The sequence below is a fragment of the Myxocyprinus asiaticus genome, chromosome 16, assembly GCF_019703515.2.
Source record: "Myxocyprinus asiaticus isolate MX2 ecotype Aquarium Trade chromosome 16, UBuf_Myxa_2, whole genome shotgun sequence".
NCBI lineage: Eukaryota > Metazoa > Chordata > Actinopteri > Cypriniformes > Catostomidae > Myxocyprinus > Myxocyprinus asiaticus.
Window position 1 is genome coordinate 7,165,472 of NC_059359.1, and position 12,468 is coordinate 7,177,939.

Here is a 12,468-nt window from a genome sequence, read left to right on the forward strand (position 1 = left end):
GACCAGGAATGTGCATTATGAAAGTACAGCGGCAATAAAAGTATGTGAACCCTTTGGAATTAGCTGGTTTGCTGCATTTATTGGTGATAAAATATGATCTCATCTTCATCAGTCACAAGTATAGACAAACACAATGTACTTAAGCTAACAACACACAAACAATTATACTCTTTCATGTCTTTATTAAACACATCCCATTAAACATTCACAGTGCTGTGGAAAAAGTAAGTGAACCCTTTGATTTAATAATTGGTCAATCCTCCTTTGGCAGCAATAACTTCAACCTGCACAATGTTTAGAAGGAATTTTGGACCATTACAGAACTGCTTCAGCTCAGCCATATTCTTAGGATGTCTGGTGTGAATGGCTCTCTTTAGGTAATTTCACAGCATTTCTATTGGCTTAAGGTCTGGGCTCTGACTGGGCCACTCCAAAAGGTGGATTTTCTTTTTTTTTGAAGCCATTCTGTAGTGGATTTACTTTGATGTTTAGGGTCATTGTCCTGCTGCATCACCCAACTTCTAAAGTTTCAGCTGGCGCACAGCCACCCTGACATTATCCTGTAGGATATACTTAGGAATTCATTTTTCTCTCGATGAGGGCAAGTGGTCCATACCCCGAAGCAGCCCCAAATAATGATGCTCCATACACCGTACTTCACCGTTGGGAAGGAGCTCTCATACAGTACCCTTTTTACGCCATCCATAGTTCTGTTCTTCACAAACAATTCAACCTTAGTTTCATCAGTCCACAAAACATTTTCCCAGTAGCGTTTTGGAATGTCTTTGGCAGACTTCAGGCGCGCATCAACGTTTTTGTTGGAAAGCAGAGACTTCCATCGTGGTATCCTGCCATGGACACCATTACTGTTTAATGTTTTCCGTATAGTAGACTCATGAACAGAGATTTTAACCAGTTCCAATGATTCCTTCAAGTCTTTAGCTGTCACTCTAGGGTTCTTTTTACCTCATTGAGCATTCTGTGGTGTGCCCTTTGAGTCATCTTGGCTGGAAGGCCACTTCTAGGGAGAGTAACCACAGTACTAAATCGTATACATTTATAGACAATTTGTCTATCTGTGGACAGATGAATAGCTAAGCTTTTCGTGATAACTTTGGAACCCTTTCCTGATTTATGCAAAGCACCAATTCTTGATTGTAGGCCTTCTGAGATCTTTTTTCTGCGAGGCAAGGTCCACATCAGCAGATGCTTCTTGTAAATAGCAAACTCAAAATATTTGAGTGCATTTTATAAGTCAAAGTAGCTCTAACCCACACCTCCAACCTCACTTCATTAATTGGATGCCAGGTTTGCCAACTCCTGACTCTGATTAGCTTTTGTTGACATCATTATCCTAGGTCTTCACATAATTTTTCCAACCTTTTTGTGTTATTAGTTAAAACAGATTGTGTTTGTTCATTATTGTAACTTAGATGAAGATCAAACCAGATTTTAAGACAAACTTATACATAAATGCAGGTAATTCTAAAGGGTTCACAAATATTTTTAATTGCCAGTGTATATATGTTATTTTGATTTAATGTTGACTTTAATGCTCAAGTACTTGACAGATGTTTCATGACCTTGATTTCTGTTAGACTCGGGCCCTTGTCTTTCTCTTTCTCTCCATATAAACCCTGTCTCACCCTCCTCTGTAATTCTGACATTCTTTGTCCAGCTCGTGATTGTGTCACAAGATCTGCCTCAATGGACATCTTTATCATTGCGTGTTGACAATAAGGTGCCTATGAATGGGGCCTGTTAGCTGTTTTCTGCAACCATGTACATGCAGAGACAGTACGGACACTAAACCAGGCTGTTAATGCATTGTCCATTGTCATGTTAATGCATGATCATGGGATGAAACTGTCTGGCAACCACCTACACACACACAAGACTAATAATTATGTAAATGGCTATACTGGGAAAACTGGAATTTTCCAACACTGGAAGTTTCAAAAACACCTTTTCATTTAGATAAGTCTATTTATGTTTTAAATGGCATTTCGATTTAAAATATTAAATTGTCATTGAGTGTTGCAAGAAATAAATGCATTTGCAAAGTGAAAAACCTGTTTTAAAAGTTGTGTATTAATAAAATTTTGCCTGAAGCTTTTTCCTGGAAATAAGGGCTTTTAACCATACCGCACAGTGCTTTCGAGCCAAACAACACGTGACATACATTACACTAATTAAAAAAAAATTAAAATTAAAAAAACTTATTTTTGCTGCTTGTACAAGTTACTTTATTAAAATAAACTAAGGCAACACAATTCTCAAACAACTTGATTTTATTTCGTTCTATCCATTTCAATTTGGAAGTTTACTTAATCCATTTGAGTTGGGACTACATTAATAATTTTTAGGGTGTTAATGTAGAATTGATGAAACTGGGCAGAGGATTTCCATTTCCCAGCATGCTTTGTTGGGGACTGGTTAGGGAGAACAAATGTTGAAATTAAGTGTAATTTTATGCATTTTTGAGCAAGATGAGAACAGGAGGAGATTTATTAAAGTTTAATGTTCTTGGTATTAAAAAAGACTGTCTGTTATACTGGAGTTTTGACGGTTACCATTGTGGGGAAGAATGGTGCTTGTGCTTAGGTTGAGGACGGACATTCATTTTCAAGAAATGCTTGATTCGAGTGCTCTAGCTCTATAAGCAGTTGCTATTAAAATTACAATGCAACAGTTTCACTGTCCTTGTTCACCTGGCATATACTAATGATTACTAAAATAAAATAAGTTGGACCAACATATGAAAATGTATTAAATAAACCTTAGTAAATTGAGTTTGTCGAACCTAATTTAGTTGAGTTAAAACTACTATAGTACATTAATTTGACCTAATCCAACTAAATTACATTGGCTCAATGAAACTGACTTAATCTGAACGAGACACAAAATTTCTTGTAAAAAAAAAAAAATTATAATAATTTTTATATATATATATATATATATATATATATATATATATATATATATATATATATATATATACACACACACACACACATACATATATATATATATATATTAGTTTAATTAAGGGTAATGACTTCATTTTTTGAGTGTACATTTGAGAACCTTGGTAGAGTCAACAAACGATTATGTGTGTGTACTAAAACAAGCGTCACTTTTACTATTGTTCATATTTAGTGAACAAACCCCTGATCCTAAGCATTAAACTTTGATATGTAACAAGCCCCACACTATTTGTACTGCAGATATGAATGCAACTGATGGTGAGAAAATTGCACTTTTTAATGCAGAAGTAAATAATGCACTACTCTCCATAAAAAGTAATGCTGTGACATAATTATTTTTATTATCACCACTGCTGTCATGTTTTAAAAGCAATGTTGGAGTCATTAACCGGACATTGTTTGCACTATAGTCCCAAAAAGCAGTAGGTGCTTGCTGTTACAGATTACATTTACCGCTTATGTGTTGGATCAGTTCACTGCCAAACTGACTGGCAGAGGCCTCTGCTGGGTCTTAAAGCCATCATTTAGATGGCCGGCTACTATTTCTTTGCATGGCTGACGAAACTTGTAGAATATAATGTATAGTTTCCGAAATATAATGTTTCATTTCCTAAAAAAATTCTTGAAGTAAAAGGGACATGTCCTCCACAAAATGTTATAATGGTTGCTACACCCCTGGCTTTGTTATTTCTATGAAAATTAATTTTTAAATGTAAATTTTGGCTATATAATACCAAGATATCGAATGTATATTTGTGTTGTGCACGAGTAAACGACCTGTTAGTCGACTATTAAAAACACTACTCGAATATCGCACTGATTTTTCTTTGCACATTTGCCTGCCTTGAGTAACACTGAATCATCCTGTAATTTCCCTCTGAATCTCTCACCAAATCTCACAGTTACAATTGAGTCCACTGGGGGGCGCTGTGGGTGTGTCGTCAAATTGTTTGATGAGGGAAGAAGATATGATGGCGTCTATGCTTTTGAAAGGTAAGCCTAGTAAAGCACTTGCAATACTGGTAATATTTAGATTGTTAATTCTACTCGATTGATTTTCAGTTCTTGTTGGAGTCATGCAAACCAATGGACAAGGATCTGCTTTTATGGGAGAAAGAAACTACGAAGTGGTAAGAGAAACTCGGAAGCTTATGTGTCTATGTGCGTTAAATCTCTTAATATGGGCAGAGCGCACTTATTAAAAACCAACTTTCATTGGGGCCTGGGTAGCTCAGCAAATAAAGATGCTGACTACCACACCTGGAGTCGCAAGTTCGAATCCAGGGCATGCTGAGTGACTCCAGTCAGGCTTCCTAAGCAACCAATTGGCCTGGTTGCTCGGGTGGTTACTGTCACATGGTGTAACCTCTTCGTGGTCACTATAATGTGGTTCTCACTCTCGGTGGGGCACGTGGAGTTGTGCGTGGATACCGCGGAGAACAGCGTGGGCCCCCACTCACGCTAGGTCTCCACGGTAACGCGCTCAACAAGCCAGGTGATAAGATGCACGGATTGATGGTCTCAGATGCGGAGGCAACTGAGATTCGTCTTCCACCACCCGGATTGAGGTGAGTCACTACGCCACCACGAGGATTTAAGAGCAAATTCCAATTTGGGGAGAAAGGGGGAGAGAGAGAAAAAAAGCCAACTTTCACCAATTGTTTTTCTAAATAATAACATGTGAAATGATAAAAATGTGATGGCCTTTATGTAGACTCAAGAGTTCATACACCAATGAGCCAAAACATTATGACACAGGTGAAGCGAATAACGTTGATCATCTCCTAAGAAGGCCACATGTCAAGGTCTGGGTAGATTAGATGGTAAGCGAACAATCAGTTCTTGTAGTCAACATGTTGAACGCAGGAGAAATGGAGTAAAGACCTGGAACAACTTTGACAAGGGCCAAATTGTTATGGCCAAACGACTGGGTCAGAGCATATCTGAAATGGCAAGGCTTGTGGCGTGCACTTGAACTGTGTCAGATGTGATGGATAAGGATTATATGTAGCCAAGTGCAATTTCTGATTGGGACAGAAATGCCAATGGTGAATTCTATATAATATTTATACTCTTTATTTTAAGAAAAGAACAGTAAATGTAATAAAGGTTCATTAAAATATAACAATTAAGAAAAATGAAGTGCAAAGACACTGACAAGGAATTCTATTTTGAAAGGTTAACATTACTAAAAATGTCAGGGGTCCTCAAGTAAATCATTGAGGTCAAAGGGGTTCAGCTGACAAAAAAAGTTAGGGAGCCCTTGCCTCAAATCATGCAGAGGGTTTTTTTTTAAACCAGACTTAGAACTGTCGCATGTCAGGTGGTACAACAGCGAAAGAAATCCCATAAATTTACATTGAAGGATGGACTCTAACCAAATCTAGGAACCAGAAAATCATTGACTTGGAAGTGGGATCTTTTGACTTGGGGCCATCTAGCAACCACATAGCAACACACATAAAAACCAATCACAGAACTTAACAACCGCATAACCCTGGAAACTCAAGCTGACTGAATGAAGCAATATAAGAGAAAGATATAAGAATCTGGAATATGATAACTCTGTACTATGTGTGGAAGAAATTATGGCCTGTATGATTTAAAAACTAACAATAAGCTTCCAATGGATGCTTTTAAAAATATCACATGCTTTGCAGATATACTTCACGATCATACTCTGAAAAAACGAAACCAAAGAAGTTTCTTTTCTCCTGGAAAAAGCTGAGTTCGCAGTTCACTACAGCTAAATCCCAATGAACACACAGGAACAGTGAGAAAAAAAGCATGTCCTTTCTTTTTCATAGATTTTTAAGAGTTGATAACAGTCCTTCAATTTGTACTGCTGGAAAATGGAATACTTTAAGAACTAAGCTTGAAATGACAAGATGTATCAAGTGTACTGCAAAACAACCACAAAAATGAATAAGAGACTAACAAACAACATTGGTTCGCTTCAGTTCAACTGTTGGGTAACACATGGGTAAAACACAATTTTCACTTTTTCTGAAGAAAATTATAGGGGTGCTTGCCTGCTCAATTGCACAAAGGTGCTTAGGGCGTAGTGAGTGGTTGCCAAGGCATTGCTATGCCATTGTTAAATGTCCTGAGTGTTTTTTTAGCACATTGCTATGAGGTTGCTAGAGTGTTATGGGTGGTTGCGAAGTGAAAGCACACTTGGTAAGCGATTGCATCATATCCTACAACATCTGGACAGACCAGGGACATATGCAAGGATCCTTTTTGTGGAATTCAGTTCAGCTTTCAACACCATCATCCCAGCTCTCCTATGGAATAAATTAACCCAGCTCTCTGTTCCCACGTAATTTTTATAATTTATAATTTTATTTATTTATCACACATTATACATTTGCACATATACAGTGAAATTCTTTTTTTTTCACATATCCCAGCTAATCTGGGGTCAGAGTGCAGGGTCAGCCATGATACGGTCAAGGGCCTTGCTCAAGGGCCCAACAGTGGCATCTTGGCAGTGCTGGGGCTTGAACCCCCAACCTTCTGATCAGTAACCCAGAGCCTTAACCTGTACCTTAACACATGTACGATCAGCACTGGCAACTCCCATGGATGTGTGCTCTCCCCACTACTCTTCTCCCTCTACACCAATGACTGCACCGCCAAGGACCCCTCTGTTAAGCTCCTGATGTTTGTAGATGACACTACTGCCATCTGCCTCATCCAGGATGATGATGAGTCTGCATACAGAAGGGAGGTTGAACAGCTGGCCATCTGGTGCAGCCAAAACAACCTGGAGCTGAACACACTCAAAACAGTGTAGATGATAGTGGACCTCAGGAGGAACACCCCAACATTGACCTCCCTCACCATTCTAAACAGCACTGTGGCAGCAGTGGAGTCATTCAGGTTCCTGGGCACTACCATCTCACAGAACCTGAAATGGGAGACCCACATTGACTCCATTGTGAAAAAGGTCCAGCAGAGGTTGTACTTCCTTCACCAGCTGAGGAAGTTCAACCTCCCACAGGAGCTGCTGATACAGTTCTACTCAGCAGTCACCGAGTCTGTCCTCTGCATGAAATCGAACATACAAAGGACAGTTTGGACTGCTGAGCGGATTATTGGTTGTCCCTGCCCTCCCTTCAAGAACTGTACACTTCCAGAGTGGGGAAAAGGGCTCGAAAAAACAACTCTGGACCCCCACTCACCCAGACCACTACCTCTTTGAACTGTTGCCTTCTGGCCAGCACTACAGAGCACTGAGCACCAGAGTCATCAGGCACAAGAAATTTTTTATCCCTCAGGCTATCCATCTCATGAACAGTTAAAACTGCTTTGAGCAATAATTACATGCAATACACAGTTTAGTCAATGATATTTATTTAACAAAACAGCGCCAACCCGCATCTCATTCTGATAATCTCGCATTCTGAGATGATATTCTTCTCACCACAATTGCACAGAGCATTTACCTGAGTTACCATAGTCTTTGTCAGTTCGAACCAGTCTGGCCATTCTCTGTTGACCTCTCTCATCAACAAGGCGTTTCCATCTGCAGAACTGCTGCTAACTGGATGTTTTTTGTTTTTGGCACCATTCGGAGAAAATTCTAGAGACTGTTGTGCGTGAAAATCCCAGGAGATCAGCAGCTACAGAAATACTCAAACCAGCCCGTCCGGCATTGTCCTTTTTTCTATAAATCTTCACTTTCACTATCTTCTTTTGGCAACTCGCATTCTTCGTGCATATTGCCACTTACTGGGCAGGGAGGAGAATTTATAGTAAAAAAGGACTGAAATATTGATCTGGACTTAACCACTGGAGTCCTATGGATTACTTTTATGCTGCCTGTATGTGCTTTTTGGGGCTTCTAAGTTTTGGCCACCATTCACAGCTTAAAGAAAGTGCTTAAAGAACTAGAGCAACCTCCACAATTGAGGCAGTTCACGTGGACTTATGCAGTGGTAGAACATGTTCCATGTGTGTTCGAGGAAAAGACAATTCCTGAGATGCACCCCCTCCCCCATAATGTATATTTAAACACCAAAGGGAGGTGCTCCATGTCAACTCAACAATGTTCCACAATTCACACCAAAATGCAAAACTGTTCCTTAAAAAAACTTACATACTCAAAACGTATAACTGCATGGTCTATTCTTCACATCTTCTTAAGAGAAACAAAAAGCCAACATTTGCACAATAACACCCAACCCTCCACCCTAATGCTGAGTTACAGCACACTTCCACTTTTTCTTCACCTTATTGCCAGTGTGACATCCTCATGGTGAGTTTGTGTGACATTTCAGGTATTAGAGAAGTCCATTGCCTCTGTTATTAATAATATAAAGCCATAAAATGTTCATGGAAAGCATAGCCTATTCTCACCACATTCCTTCATATAACTTGTGAACAACTCCTTAAAAAGTTCTATAAGTTAAAACAAAAATGCATGGGTAAATGCAGGTTTCCATGCATGACAACACAATTGAAGGCAGAATTTGACACAACATTCTTACGCATTAAAAACAACAACATGGAATTCAATGTGCATGAGAAAATTCCAAACCTTTGAGCTTGATCTGGTCTATGAGATCATTGGCGCGTGTTAGTTGGAGATGTGAGGACGCCAGTTTGGTATCCGGAGTATTACAGTTAATGGAAAAATAAGCGCGAATAACTACAGATCCATGGCCGAACTACGAGCTAAAGTTAGTGGACAGCCCCGATTATCATACGGGCTTTGTGTGTCACTCGCATTCTTTGGTAAAAACACACAAACAGCAGTTGAAATCCCACCCTCCGCACACGAGCACTCTCTCATTGGATGGAGACATGAAAGAAGCCCAGTGTTCAGATCAGGAGACCCGAAAACAAAGCCATGAAACCCGTTTAACTACTTTAGCGCTCTCCTTCGATTCCAAAAGGGAAAATGAAGATTATTCTACAAAATAAATAAATAAATAAATACGGGGCCTTAAAAAGTAGGGTAATCGTTACAATATAACTTTATTATACAATTATCAAAAAATATGTATTTATTTTAATATCTATTTTTTTTGTCGGCTGTAATTTCACCTCAACTTTCGTCCTTTTCTTCATAGTGAATATAAATGAACTATACATAAAAAATGTAACGGTTGTATTTTTCTCTGTTCTGAACTCCAAATAGTAGTAATAGTAGTAATAATAATAATAATAATAATACATATTTAGGCACTTTTTCCAATGTATAGTCAGGACATTAATAACGTGAAAAATTACTATTACAATTAAAATATAACAAATAAAATGTTCAGAACTTCTTAAACTACTTCAAAGAATTCTCATTAAAAAAATAAATAAATAAATAAATAAAAATCCTCCACGTGCAGCAATGACAGCTTTGCAGATCCTTGGCATTCTAGCTGTCAGTTTGTCCAGATACTCAGGTGACATTTCACCGCACACTTCCTGTAGCACTTGCCATAAATGTGGCTGTCTTGTCGGGCACTTCTCACGCACCTTACAGTCTAACTGATCCCACAAAAGCTCAATGGGGTTAAGATCCATAACACTCTTTTCCAATTATCTGTTGTCCAATGTCTGTGTTTCTTTGCCCACTCTAACCTTTTCTTTTTGTTTTTCTGTTTCAAAAGTGGCTTTTTCTTTGCAATTCTTCCCATAAGTCCTGCACCCCTGAGTCTTCTCTTTACTGTTGTGCATGAAACTGGTGTTGAGCGGGTAGAATTCAATGAAGCTGTCAGCTGAGGACATGTGAGGCATCTATTTCTCAAACTAGAGACTCTGATGTACTTATCCTCTTGTTTAGTTGTACATCTGGGCCTTCCACATCTCTTTCTGTCCTTGTTAGAGCCAGTTGTCCTTTGTCTTTGAAGACTGTAGTGTACAACTTTGGACGAAATCTTCAGTTTTTTGGCAATTTCAAGCATTGTATAGCCTTCATTCCTCAAAACAATGATTGACTGACGAGTTTCTAGAGAAAGCTGTTTCTTTTTTGCCATTTTTGACCTAATATTGACATTAAGACATGCCAGTCTATTGCATACTGTGGCAACTAAAAAAACAAACACAATGTTAAGCTTCATTTAACGAACCAAATAGCTTTCAGCAGTGTTTGATATAATGGCAAGTGATTTTCTAGTACCAAATTAGCAATTTAGCATGATTATTCAAGGATAAGGTGTTGGAGTGATGGCTGCTGGAAATGGGGCCTGTCTAGATTAGATCAAAAATTACTTTTTTCAAATAGTGATGGTGCTGTTTTTTACATTTGTAATGTCCTGACTATACTTTGTGATCACTTGAATGCCACTTTGGTGAATTAAAGTACCATTTTCCTTCCGAAACAGCAGAATCTGTACTGCCAGTGTATATAAAATATAAATAATACAAATGTTCATTAAAAAATATGCAATAAAAAGTGATAGTTCACCCAAAAATGAAAATCCTCTCATCATTTACTCACCCTAATTACCATCACAGATGTGTATAAATTTTCTTTCTTCTGCTGAACACAAACAAAGATTTTTAGAAGAATATCTCAGCTCTGTAGGTCCATACAATGCAAGTGAATGGGTACCAAAATTTTGAAGCTCACAAAAGTACATAAAGGCAGCATAAAAGTAATCCATAAGACTCCAGTGGTTAAATCTATATCGAAGCGATATGATAGATGTGGGTGAGAATCAGATCGATATTTAAGTCCTTTTTTTACTATAAATTCTCCTCCCTGCCCAGTAGGTGGCGATATGCACGAAGAATGCAAATTGCCAAAAACAAAAGAAGACAGTGAAAGTGGAGATCGATAGTAAAAAAGGGCTTTAATATTGATCTGTTTCTCAACCACACTTATATCGCTTCTGAAGACACGGACTAAACAACTGGAGTCATATAGATTACTTTTAAGCTCCCTTTATATGCTTTTGGATCTTCAAATTCTAGCCACCATTCAATTGCATTGTATGGACCTGCAGAGCTGAGATATTCTAAAAATTCTCATTTGAGTTCTGCAGAAGAAAGTCATACACATCTGGGATGGCATGATAAATATTTTTTGGTGAAATATCCCTTTAAGTGCTGGAGAAGGACAACCTACAAATGGATATTTGTACTGATTTTTAATTCAAGCAGCATTTTCATTGATATTCATACTCTAAATGTAAATTGAACATGCTAAAAATCTAATCTACGATGAACCCAATTATATGAGCAGTTTTGTTCAGCTGTGGTACCATCTTTACATCCTCCATTCTAGTGCAACCCCTGGGTTCATATGGGTATTGGACAGGACTGCAAATAATTCTACCCTATAAGCATGTCAAAGCCCAGCCATTCTCTGTCAGGGTTGCACTGGGGTCTCTGCCAGAGAACTGGCCATAATACCTCAATGAGATCTCGGCAGAGGGCCAAGCATGGCTGAGGGCATGAGACAGAGAATAGTTGAATGGTGACGCAGAGACCTACTTAGACCAAATAGATGAGGGATAGACCTCGCAGAAAGAGTAGGACCTGACGATGGTGTATTTGGTACTTTCCACGAAGAGTGTACATTTTGGTGTCCCATCACAATTTTTACAGCACAAATGCTATTTTTTTTTTTTTTTAATTTTGTAGTGAGAACTATTACATTTGTTGAATTGATATTCAATTCATTGTAGTAAAAATATTCTGAATTAACTAATTTTATTGACCAAAAATGTAATTTTTAGCTGTGTCCCACATTTTGTGCCTTACCACATGATTTTCCTATTGCAAAATATAAATGTTCTACAACCAGCCATTTGGACCCTGTCTACAGCATGGCAGGAAGACAAGCAAATTAATCTAATTTCTTTTTTCCCAATTTTTAAACAAATGCTAATGTTGACTGCATTTGTCAACAAATACAACATTTGGTCCCAAAGCTAGACCCTACTGAGGGATGGCTTAATTTAGGCTAAATCTCCATACCTGTTACAATTTCTGGCATTTTTTCATATTAGTAAAATAATGCAAATTAATGCATAAAATAATTTATAAAATAATGCAAGAATTTCATCAGCCACTTATCAAACAGATCATGTTACAAACTATAGCATATGATAAATATATTGAACAAGATTGTGCATCGTTTGTGCACTTTTCTAACATCGTGTTCTTTAATCAACAAATATATAAATATACTGTATATGCAATTCATTGTTTTGTTGGACATTTAAACAAATAAAACTATTGTAATTGTAATGACAATAATAAAATATTGCTTTTGGTTGACATTTTATTTGCCACTTAAAGTGTGCAATGAATAAAACTTTTTCATTCAAAACTGCTGAAGCTATTGTAAATCAATATATTTCAATGCATTTGCCGAATCTAAATGAACTTAAGCACTCAAAAAAATATTTTAGCCTATTTTTAAGATTTATTTTATTTCTATTAATGATTACTTAATTCAGTTTGATTGGACTTTGTTATAAAAATTGAAATGTGTAAATCTTTATTTATTATTATATATATATATATA

At 37.6% G+C, this 12,468-nt stretch overlaps 1 protein-coding gene across 1 annotated transcript in view; it reads right to left on the reverse strand.

The window, feature by feature from the left end:
* The window catches only part of paqr6 (progestin and adipoQ receptor family member VI), a 28,127-nt gene extending 19,424 nt beyond the window's left edge, over window positions 1-8,703 (reverse strand). The window contains exon 1 of the mRNA XM_051720059.1: window positions 8,533-8,703. The gene's annotated coding sequence lies outside the window, so the exon portion shown is untranslated. The remainder of the gene's footprint in view (window positions 1-8,532) is intronic.
* Between the last annotated feature and the right edge of the window lie 3,765 nt (window positions 8,704-12,468).